General features: G+C 52.1%; 5 non-coding genes across 5 annotated transcripts; all 5 read left to right on the top strand.

Annotated features, from left to right (window-relative positions):
- Window positions 1-6,034: 6,034 nt before the first annotated feature.
- LOC126312915 (5S ribosomal RNA) lies at window positions 6,035-6,153 on the top strand. The gene has a single exon (XR_007554825.1). It is a non-coding gene; the product is annotated as a 5S ribosomal RNA (ribosomal RNA).
- Window positions 6,154-7,360: 1,207 nt separating this feature from the next.
- Window positions 7,361-7,479, top strand: LOC126312914 (5S ribosomal RNA). The gene has a single exon (XR_007554824.1). It is a non-coding gene; the product is annotated as a 5S ribosomal RNA (ribosomal RNA).
- Window positions 7,480-8,686: 1,207 nt separating this feature from the next.
- LOC126312913 (5S ribosomal RNA) lies at window positions 8,687-8,805 on the top strand. Its single transcript, XR_007554823.1, has one exon. It is a non-coding gene; the product is annotated as a 5S ribosomal RNA (ribosomal RNA).
- A 1,198-nt stretch (window positions 8,806-10,003) lies between these two features.
- On the top strand, window positions 10,004-10,122 carry LOC126312912 (5S ribosomal RNA). The gene has a single exon (XR_007554822.1). It is a non-coding gene; the product is annotated as a 5S ribosomal RNA (ribosomal RNA).
- Window positions 10,123-11,329: 1,207 nt separating this feature from the next.
- Window positions 11,330-11,448, top strand: LOC126312907 (5S ribosomal RNA). Its single transcript, XR_007554818.1, has one exon. It is a non-coding gene; the product is annotated as a 5S ribosomal RNA (ribosomal RNA).
- The last annotated feature ends 495 nt before the right edge of the window (window positions 11,449-11,943 follow it).

Here is an 11,943-nt window from a genome sequence, read left to right as displayed (position 1 = left end):
AAACGGCGATTGCGTGTGTTGGGAGGAGAGGCGAAGCCTTCTTCTGCTGTGCGGCTACAGTATAAGGACGCCAACGGCCATACCATGTTGAATACACCGGTTCTCGTCCGATCACCGAAGTTAAGCAACATCGGGCCCGGTTAGTACTTGGATGGGTGACCGCAGACACGCTCGTGCTATAACGTCATCACGTGCAACGTAAATAGGATGAATTCGGTTGTCAAGATAGAAGCCCTCACGGAGTTCCTGCAGCACCGAGCTGCTGATGTAGCAATGCTACAAGAAGTAGTAACAACCGACATAGAAGAAATACCGGGATTCGACGTCTTTTCGAACATAGACGCAGAAACGAGGACTGGCACGGCGATAATGGTGAGAAATGGGATCGACGTGGAGAACATCAAGACCCTGACTGACGGCCGCGGAATAGCGGTCCAAGTAGCCGACACATATTTCGTGAACATCTACGCGCCGTCAGGCACAGAAAACAAACGAGCTAGAAGCCAGTTCTTTAACGAAGACGTCTGTGGACTCCTCCCACACAACAATGTCAACGTTGTGTTGGGAGGCGACTTTAACTGCGTGACTGCTCGAGAAGACCAAGTCCCGGTACCAAATCTGTGCACGGAGCTGCAGGAACTCGTAAGAAAGCTAAAGCTAGACGACTCCTGGCGCATACTACAGCCAAACACAACCGAATTCACTTATTACCACAACCGCGGAAGAAGCAGGCTCGACAGGATTTACGTGACCAGAGATTTGGCCGCCTCTGTATCGCATGTGGAAGTCTGCCCTGTGATCTTCTCCGACCACTGTGCCTACACATGCAAGCTCCAGCTGTCAACGAGGAAAATCTCAGGAGGGAGATCAGTGTGGAAGCTTAACACACAACACCTAAGTGACGCCAAATTACATCAGGAGATTGCGCACACCATACAAGAAAGTTTACGGACGCGACAGCAGTATCCGTCCACCACACAATGGTGGGTTGAACATTGTAAACCGCAAATAAGGAGGACACTGATTAGGCACAGTGCGGAGAGGGCATTCTGGAGGAAGAGCACTGCAGACTTTTACGCGCAGTGTCTCAAGGACGCGCTCAACTTTCCTTCAGACGACGACCTGCTTCTCACGCGAGTTAGAGCAATAAAGGCGCGCCTACTGAACATCAAGCGTCAACAGATGAAAGGCGTCGTCGTCCGCAGCCAGGCACACGGCGCCACTGAAGACGAACCTGCCACACTGCACCACCTGCACAGGGAGAGGGAGAGGGCTCATAGCAGAACAATCAGGGAGCTCAGCGACGCAACAGGCCGCAAGATAACAACTAAATGGGACATGATGCGTCACATAGAAGAGCATTTCTCCGACCTCTTCAAGGGAGATGTTCCAGACGACGCAGAAACTGCCAAAATCTTAGAGGAAACGCGCAGACAGCTGAACAACACCGACCGCGCTTTGTTGACTGAGGCCGCGACAGAGGACGAAGTCAGAGGTGTTCTCAAAACTTGCGCCAGCGGCAAGGCTCCAGGAGCGGACGGAATACCGTCCGAATTCTACACCACCTGCTGGGACAAAGTAGGTGGAATTATGACGGAAATCGTCAATGAAATATTAAACGGAGAAAAAATACCACCCCCGTTCCTGGAAGGGTCCATTACCCTGATTCCAAAAACAAAAGCGCCTAAAACAGTAGCAGACTACCGACCAATAACCCTTTTAAACGCGGACTACAAGCTAACAGCAAAATGCGTCGCTGAAAACATGAAGCTCGCCCTGAAGAAAGCCATCAGCCCGTGGCAGACATGTGCAGTGTTAGGCAGAAACATCTTTGACGCCGTATGCACGTACAGAGACGTTATAGCACACGCCGCATCCAACAGAGCGACTGCAGCCATCATTTCTGTAGACTTCCAAAAAGCCTTCGACAGGATCGGTCACCGGTACCTACTGAAGACTTTGACGAGACTAGGTTTTGGCCCCAAATTCGCCCAAGTCATCGAAAACATGTTGACAAATGCCACATCACGAGTAACGATAAACGGCTGGATATCTGCGCCGATAAAACTGGGGAAATCTGTGAGGCAAGGGTGTCCACTGTCGATGGCACTATTCACAGTAGCCCTCGACCCAGTCCTCAGAAAGCTCGCCGCCACCATCAACGGCTACAAGTTACAGGACGTTAAAGTGACGTGTATGGCATATGCCGATGACTTGAGCATTTTTGTGGATGGAAAGGAAGATATTGACAGTGTCCTCCCAATAATTGAATCCTTTGGAAAGGCATCTGGGGCGAAAACCAACCCAAACAAAACAGTGCTGCTCCCCATAGGAAACGGGAAACTGAGAGAAGCCAGACCATGGTACCAGGTGACCGACAAATATAAGGTGCTAGGTGTCCAGCTGCAGGCCTGCCCACTGAAAATGGCCGCAGAAAACTGGCGGAACATCCTGAACACCACCAGAGGACTCGTCAGGACACACTCCAACAGACACCTAACGTTGGATCAAAAGACGCAGCTTATCAACGCAACGATCCTGGCGAAGGCATGGTACATGGCACAAGTCATAAACGTACCAATAGAAATAGGGAAGTCTATAAGAAGCGCTGTGTACTACCTACTGTGGAGGCGGGAAATATTTAAAGTGTCACAAGCCACCAGCACTCTTCCTAGAGAAGAAGGGGGGCTCGGTTTAATAGACGTCACAACGAAATGCGCGGCACTGTTGCTCCATAGAGCACTAAAAATGGAGGACAGAAGTGTAGACTGTACCACGTCGTCTCTACTGAAGGAACACAGACCAGACTCCGAGGAAGCGCCGGTAGACATCAGTCGAATACCTTTTAAGATGCGCTACCTAAAACAAGTAATAATGGACAGCAGCTACATAACATCCACCCTAGCAGTCAAGGAGATGAGAACTGCAGGGAAAATCTACCGAGCGCTACGAGGTAAACAGGTCAGAAGCAAAACGGAGACGAATCTTCCAGGCCACGACTGGCCACAAGTCTGGAAGAATCTCTCCGTGAAAGCCATACCTCCAGAAGCTAGAGACACGTGGTACAAAGTCGTACACAAGACGATCCCCACAAACGAGCGCTTAGCACGTATCGGCATGCGTGAGTCTCCGAACTGTGAAGCGTGCAACCAAATAGACTCCCTGGAACACCGCTTCACATGCTGGAGAAGCCTGCAGATATGGGAGACGTGTAGAAGAATGGTGGCACACATGAATAGGGCGGACCACCGTAACATAGAAATCACGGCGCTCACCATCCCAGAGGCAAAAAGCTTCCCTCGGCCAAAGCGAGTCGCGACTATGTGGACAATTGCAATGACAGCGCATGCGATAATCGCTAAAAAGCAGACGGACACAGTACAGTTCCTCACAGATCTCTGGGAGGAACACAAAAGGGCCAGGCAGAAAAACAACTACCGGCAGACGTTCCAGAACTATCTGCAGATCGCGCTGGACGCCGCCTTCAAAGACGCCCTCCGTCCCCACACGCCGCGACCGATGCCGTCACAGCCGACGCCACCGTCGCCGCCGACGCCGCCGACGCCGTCGCCGCCGACGCCGTCGCCGCCGACGCCGTCGCCGCCGACGCCGTCGCCGCCGACGCCGTCGCCGCCGACGCCGTCGCCGCCGACGCCGTCGCCGCCGACGCCGTCGCCGCCGACGCCGTCGCCGCCGACGCCGTCGCCGCCGACGCCGTCGCCGCCGACGCCGTCGCCGCCGACGCCGTCGCCGCCGACGCCGACGCCGTCGCCGCCGACGCCGTCGCCGCCGACGCCGACGCCGTCGCCGCCGACGCCGTCGCCGCCGACGCCGTCGCCGCCTACGCAGTCGCCGCCGACGCCGTCGCCGCCGACGCCGTCGCCGCCGACGCCGTCGCCGCCGACGCCGTCGCCGCCGACGCCGTCGCCGCCGACGCCGTCGCCGCCGACGCCGTCGCCGCCGACGCCGTCGCCGCCGACGCCGCCGGCGCCGTCGCCGCCGCACCACGCTCTTCCATAGCCCATTAAAACCCCACAGCTTGCTGACGCACGCACCCCCACATCCTCCAACGCCCTCAAAGTGCGTGTTTAGTGAGTGTGTGTTTTGAGTGACAAGTGGCAGTGCATCACCTGCATTCTCAAATGTGAAAAAGTGCGTTACAGCAATCATATCGTCACACAACTAGGGAAAGTGCTAAAATATTGGTGATCTCCAGCGTGTCCAAAAGGTGATATGTAAGTACTGCATAATTACACTATCACTCATTTTAATAATAGTGAAAACCATAAACAGCTGTGTCAAAATGCAAAAAGACGATTCGCAATGATTTCTTACCATATATCTAATGTTTTCCTCTGATTTCTCTCTCTCGCTCTCTCTCTCTCTCTCTCTCTCTCTCTCTCTAAATACAATCAAACAACTCTCCCTAAAATAGCTATCCATATACATGCCTATAATTTTGTTTTCTTGAGTGTACCATAAAATATCTCTTAGTCAATAGGTCTAACCAAATTTAAAGGACGCTATCTCTAGGCGAAAACCAAATTAACCTCATTAAATGTCATTAAATATTCATTAAAAATACGGCTTTAATAAGTCCTAACAGAACTGGAGCTGGAAATAGACTAGAAAACAGACAAACATTAAAAACAAAAGGAAAACACCAAATTTGCTTAATAGAGAGAACTAAATTATAAAAAAAAATACAAAAAAAAAAGACTATACGGAAAGGAAAGATGCGATTACTGTATGTGTAAACCTAAACGTGCCTTTTATCAAGCAATGTATTTTGTTTAATTTGTAAATAAAAGTTTATTACGTTACAAAAAAAAAAAAAAAAAAAGGTGCTGTTGGCTCCCTCTCATTTTTTCCTTTTTACGTCGCTACACCGGTCAGCCCTCTTTTCATACTAACTCTCAGGTGTGACAAAGATGCTTCCTCAAGCATTTTAAACGACTGTATTAAACGTAACATATGAAACTACAGTAATAAATTAAGTTTGAGCAAGAATGCGCGAAGGAAGAGTGCTAGAACACCTTGAAAGTAACGAAACACTGCGAATCGACAGATGTGCTCTTCAAGTGCGTCAGAGCCTACTGTTTTGTAGGAGCGTTTAATTCCAAAAACTAACTAAATAAATAAATAAACAAAAAACTAAAAAATCAACTGTTCTCGCCCGATCACCGACGATAAGCAACAACGTTAGTATTCGGGTCCATGACCGCCTGGGAACTCTGGCTGTCTTCATTTTTTGCTTCTTTTCGCTACCCCTGCCAGCCCTCTTTTCCAAAGTGTCTCTAGAAATACCAAGAGTATGAAGCGACAGGAACGTTCTGAAATACGCCAGTTCTTATAGTTTTGTAGCAGTGTTCAACTGCAAATTTGTGAACAAAAATTTATCTTTCGCCGATGGAAGAGATGGATGCTTTGTCGAATCGCCTGTCTTGTGTCCGTGTTTTCGCACCTTTCCACGGCACGGCCGCTGCTCTAGTAGCACCGAACGGCCGCACACGGCGCCTCGGACACGCCGGCGCCAGTCTCGCAGATGTTTCTCGTGCTTGTGCTGTCATATGGACCACGACCCGAGCGGCAGCGAGCGGCAGTCGAGCAAAGTCGGGACAAGTCGGGACGGAAGGGGGAGGGGACAGGCGAGAATGCACCGCGCTAATTACGCAAATATCTGGAATCGCGGCGTGTGTCGGGCAGGTGAGAAAGCTTCCGTCGGTCCAGCAGGACACTGCCACACCCCGCGCAGTCCCCCCGCCGCCCGGCCGCGCGCAAGCCCTGCGCCGGATAACAAGAACAAGGTGCGTCTGCCGCGAGTGTCGGAGGCCGCACGCACCAAACGAATGACAGGCGGTGCAACGAGCAGCTGTGTTGTGCGTCCGACCCACGTGGCGGCGCGCCGCACTGCGCGTCGCTCTCGAGGTGGAAGGACGTGCTTTGCGTCAAATGTGCCACCGAAAAACGGCGATTGCGTGTGTTGGGAGGAGAGGCGAAGCCTTCTTCTGCTGTGCGGCTACAGTATAAGGACGCCAACGGCCATACCATGTTGAATACACCGGTTCTCGTCCGATCACCGAAGTTAAGCAACATCGGGCCCGGTTAGTACTTGGATGGGTGACCGCCTGGGAACACCGGGTGCTGTTGGCTCCCTCTCATTTTTTCCTTTTTACGTCGCTACACCGGTCAGCCCTCTTTTCATACTAACTCTCAGGTGTGACAAAGATGCTTCCTCAAGCATTTTAAACGACTGTATTAAACGTAACATATGAAACTACAGTAATAAATTAAGTTTGAGCAAGAATGCGCGAAGGAAGAGTGCTAGAACACCTTGAAAGTAACGAAACACTGCGAATCGACAGATGTGCTCTTCAAGTGCGTCAGAGCCTACTGTTTTGTAGGAGCGTTTAATTCCAAAAACTAACTAAATAAATAAATAAACAAAAAACTAAAAAATCAACTGTTCTCGCCCGATCACCGACGATAAGCAACAACGTTAGTATTCGGGTCCATGACCGCCTGGGAACTCTGGCTGTCTTCATTTTTTGCTTCTTTTCGCTACCCCTGCCAGCCCTCTTTTCCAAAGTGTCTCTAGAAATACCAAGAGTATGAAGCGACAGGAACGTTCTGAAATACGCCAGTTCTTATAGTTTTGTAGCAGTGTTCAACTGCAAATTTGTGAACAAAAATTTATCTTTCGCCGATGGAAGAGATGGATGCTTTGTCGAATCGCCTGTCTTGTGTCCGTGTTTTCGCACCTTTCCACGGCACGGCACGGCACGGCACGGCACGGCCGCTGCTCTAGTAGCACCGAACGGCCGCACACGGCGCCTCGGACACGCCGGTCAGGCCGGCGCCAGTCTCGCAGATGTTTCTCGTGCTTGTGCTGTCATATGGACCACGACCCGAGCGGCAGCGAGCGGCAGTCGAGCAAAGTCGGGACAAGTCGGGACGGAAGGGGGAGGGGACAGGCGAGAATGCACCGCGCTAATTACGCAAATATCTGGAATCGCGGCGTGTGTCGGGCAGGTGAGAAAGCTTCCGTCGGTCCAGCAGGACACTGCCACACCCCGCGCAGTCCCCCCGCCGCCCGGCCGCGCGCAAGCCCTGCGCCGGATAACAAGAACAAGGTGCGTCTGCCGCGAGTGTCGGAGGCCGCACGCACCAAACGAATGACAGGCGGTGCAACGAGCAGCTGTGTTGTGCGTCCGACCCACGTGGCGGCGCGCCGCACTGCGCGTCGCTCTCGAGGTGGAAGGACGTGCTTTGCGTCAAATGTGCCACCGAAAAACGGCGATTGCGTGTGTTGGGAGGAGAGGCGAAGCCTTCTTCTGCTGTGCGGCTACAGTATAAGGACGCCAACGGCCATACCATGTTGAATACACCGGTTCTCGTCCGATCACCGAAGTTAAGCAACATCGGGCCCGGTTAGTACTTGGATGGGTGACCGCCTGGGAACACCGGGTGCTGTTGGCTCCCTCTCATTTTTTCCTTTTTACGTCGCTACACCGGTCAGCCCTCTTTTCATACTAACTCTCAGGTGTGACAAAGATGCTTCCTCAAGCATTTTAAACGACTGTATTAAACGTAACATATGAAACTACAGTAATAAATTAAGTTTGAGCAAGAATGCGCGAAGGAAGAGTGCTAGAACACCTTGAAAGTAACGAAACACTGCGAATCGACAGATGTGCTCTTCAAGTGCGTCAGAGCCTACTGTTTTGTAGGAGCGTTTAATTCCAAAAACTAACTAAATAAATAAATAAACAAAAAACTAAAAAATCAACTGTTCTCGCCCGATCACCGACGATAAGCAACAACGTTAGTATTCGGGTCCATGACCGCCTGGGAACTCTGGCTGTCTTCATTTTTTGCTTCTTTTCGCTACCCCTGCCAGCCCTCTTTTCCAAAGTGTCTCTAGAAATACCAAGAGTATGAAGCGACAGGAACGTTCTGAAATACGCCAGTTCTTATAGTTTTGTAGCAGTGTTCAACTGCAAATTTGTGAACAAAAATTTATCTTTCGCCGATGGAAGAGATGGATGCTTTGTCGAATCGCCTGTCTTGTGTCCGTGTTTTCGCACCTTTCCACGGCACGGCACGGCACGGCACGGCACGGCCGCTGCTCTAGTAGCACCGAACGGCCGCACACGGCGCCTCGGACACGCCGGTCAGGCCGGCGCCAGTCTCGCAGATGTTTCTCGTGCTTGTGCTGTCATATGGACCACGACCCGAGCGGCAGCGAGCGGCAGTCGAGCAAAGTCGGGACAAGTCGGGACGGAAGGGGGAGGGGACAGGCGAGAATGCACCGCGCTAATTACGCAAATATCTGGAATCGCGGCGTGTGTCGGGCAGGTGAGAAAGCTTCCGTCGGTCCAGCAGGACACTGCCACACCCCGCGCAGTCCCCCCGCCGCCCGGCCGCGCGCAAGCCCTGCGCCGGATAACAAGAACAAGGTGCGTCTGCCGCGAGTGTCGGAGGCCGCACGCACCAAACGAATGACAGGCGGTGCAACGAGCAGCTGTGTTGTGCGTCCGACCCACGTGGCGGCGCGCCGCACTGCGCGTCGCTCTCGAGGTGGAAGGACGTGCTTTGCGTCAAATGTGCCACCGAAAAACGGCGATTGCGTGTGTTGGGAGGAGAGGCGAAGCCTTCTTCTGCTGTGCGGCTACAGTATAAGGACGCCAACGGCCATACCATGTTGAATACACCGGTTCTCGTCCGATCACCGAAGTTAAGCAACATCGGGCCCGGTTAGTACTTGGATGGGTGACCGCCTGGGAACACCGGGTGCTGTTGGCTCCCTCTCATTTTTTCCTTTTTACGTCGCTACACCGGTCAGCCCTCTTTTCATACTAACTCTCAGGTGTGACAAAGATGCTTCCTCAAGCATTTTAAACGACTGTATTAAACGTAACATATGAAACTACAGTAATAAATTAAGTTTGAGCAAGAATGCGCGAAGGAAGAGTGCTAGAACACCTTGAAAGTAACGAAACACTGCGAATCGACAGATGTGCTCTTCAAGTGCGTCAGAGCCTACTGTTTTGTAGGAGCGTTTAATTCCAAAAACTAACTAAATAAATAAATAAACAAAAAACTAAAAAATCAACTGTTCTCGCCCGATCACCGACGATAAGCAACAACGTTAGTATTCGGGTCCATGACCGCCTGGGAACTCTGGCTGTCTTCATTTTTTGCTTCTTTTCGCTACCCCTGCCAGCCCTCTTTTCCAAAGTGTCTCTAGAAATACCAAGAGTATGAAGCGACAGGAACGTTCTGAAATACGCCAGTTCTTATAGTTTTGTAGCAGTGTTCAACTGCAAATTTGTGAACAAAAATTTATCTTTCGCCGATGGAAGAGATGGATGCTTTGTCGAATCGCCTGTCTTGTGTCCGTGTTTTCGCACCTTTCCACGGCACGGCACGGCACGGCACGGCACGGCCGCTGCTCTAGTAGCACCGAACGGCCGCACACGGCGCCTCGGACACGCCGGCGCCAGTCTCGCAGATGTTTCTCGTGCTTGTGCTGTCATATGGACCACGACCCGAGCGGCAGCGAGCGGCAGTCGAGCAAAGTCGGGACAAGTCGGGACGGAAGGGGGAGGGGACAGGCGAGAATGCACCGCGCTAATTACGCAAATATCTGGAATCGCGGCGTGTGTCGGGCAGGTGAGAAAGCTTCCGTCGGTCCAGCAGGACACTGCCACACCCCGCGCAGTCCCCCCGCCGCCCGGCCGCGCGCAAGCCCTGCGCCGGATAACAAGAACAAGGTGCGTCTGCCGCGAGTGTCGGAGGCCGCACGCACCAAACGAATGACAGGCGGTGCAACGAGCAGCTGTGTTGTGCGTCCGACCCACGTGGCGGCGCGCCGCACTGCGCGTCGCTCTCGAGGTGGAAGGACGTGCTTTGCGTCAAATGTGCCACCGAAAAACGGCGATTGCGTGTGTTGGGAGGAGAGGCGAAGCCTTCTTCTGCTGTGCGGCTACAGTATAAGGACGCCAACGGCCATACCATGTTGAATACACCGGTTCTCGTCCGATCACCGAAGTTAAGCAACATCGGGCCCGGTTAGTACTTGGATGGGTGACCGCCTGGGAACACCGGGTGCTGTTGGCTCCCTCTCATTTTTTCCTTTTTACGTCGCTACACCGGTCAGCCCTCTTTTCATACTAACTCTCAGGTGTGACAAAGATGCTTCCTCAAGCATTTTAAACGACTGTATTAAACGTAACATATGAAACTACAGTAATAAATTAAGTTTGAGCAAGAATGCGCGAAGGAAGAGTGCTAGAACACCTTGAAAGTAACGAAACACTGCGAATCGACAGATGTGCTCTTCAAGTGCGTCAGAGCCTACTGTTTTGTAGGAGCGTTTAATTCCAAAAACTAACTAAATAAATAAATAAACAAAAAACTAAAAAATCAACTGTTCTCGCCCGATCACCGACGATAAGCAACAACGTTAGTATTCGGGTCCATGACCGCCTGGGAACTCTGGCTGTCTTCATTTTTTGCTTCTTTTCGCTACCCCTGCCAGCCCTCTTTTCCAAAGTGTCTCTAGAAATACCAAGAGTATGAAGCGACAGGAACGTTCTGAAATACGCCAGTTCTTATAGTTTTGTAGCAGTGTTCAACTGCAAATTTGTGAACAAAAATTTATCTTTCGCCGATGGAAGAGATGGATGCTTTGTCGAATCGCCTGTCTTGTGTCCGTGTTTTCGCACCTTTCCACGGCACGGCACGGCACGGCACGGCACGGCCGCTGCTCTAGTAGCACCGAACGGCCGCACACGGCGCCTCGGACACGCCGGTCAGGCCGGCGCCAGTCTCGCAGATGTTTCTCGTGCTTGTGCTGTCATATGGACCACGACCCGAGCGGCAGCGAGCGGCAGTCGAGCAAAGTCGGGACAAGTCGGGACGGAAGGGGGAGGGGACAGGCGAGAATGCACCGCGCTAATTACGCAAATATCTGGAATCGCGGCGTGTGTCGGGCAGGTGAGAAAGCTTCCGTCGGTCCAGCAGGACACTGCCACACCCCGCGCAGTCCCCCCGCCGCCCGGCCGCGCGCAAGCCCTGCGCCGGATAACAAGAACAAGGTGCGTCTGCCGCGAGTGTCGGAGGCCGCACGCACCAAACGAATGACAGGCGGTGCAACGAGCAGCTGTGTTGTGCGTCCGACCCACGTGGCGGCGCGCCGCACTGCGCGTCGCTCTCGAGGTGGAAGGACGTGCTTTGCGTCAAATGTGCCACCGAAAAACGGCGATTGCGTGTGTTGGGAGGAGAGGCGAAGCCTTCTTCTGCTGTGCGGCTACAGTATAAGGACGCCAACGGCCATACCATGTTGAATACACCGGTTCTCGTCCGATCACCGAAGTTAAGCAACATCGGGCCCGGTTAGTACTTGGATGGGTGACCGCCTGGGAACACCGGGTGCTGTTGGCTCCCTCTCATTTTTTCCTTTTTACGTCGCTACACCGGTCAGCCCTCTTTTCATACTAACTCTCAGGTGTGACAAAGATGCTTCCTCAAGCATTTTAAACGACTGTATTAAACGTAACATATGAAACTACAGTAATAAATTAAGTTTGAGCAAGAATGCGCGAAGGAAGAGTGCTAGAACACCTTGAAAGTAACGAAACACTGCGAATCGACAGATGTGCTCTTCAAGTGCGTCAGAGCCTACTGTTTTGTAGGAGCGTTTAATTCCAAAAACTAACTAAATAAATAAATAAACAAAAAACTAAAAAATCAACTGTTCTCGCCCGATCACCGACGATAAGCAACAACGTTAGTATTCGGGTCCATGACCGCCTGGGAACTCTGGCTGTCTTCATTTTTTGCTTCTTTTCGCTACCCCTGCCAGCCCTCTTTTCCAAAGTGTCTCTAGAAATACCAAGAGTATGAAGCGACAGGAACGTTCTGAAATACGCCAGTTCT

Source organism: Schistocerca gregaria, unplaced genomic scaffold, assembly GCF_023897955.1.
Source record: "Schistocerca gregaria isolate iqSchGreg1 unplaced genomic scaffold, iqSchGreg1.2 ptg000457l, whole genome shotgun sequence".
NCBI lineage: Eukaryota > Metazoa > Arthropoda > Insecta > Orthoptera > Acrididae > Schistocerca > Schistocerca gregaria.
Note: the sequence above shows the minus strand (reverse complement) of the source record. Positions and strands in the feature narration are given on the sequence as shown.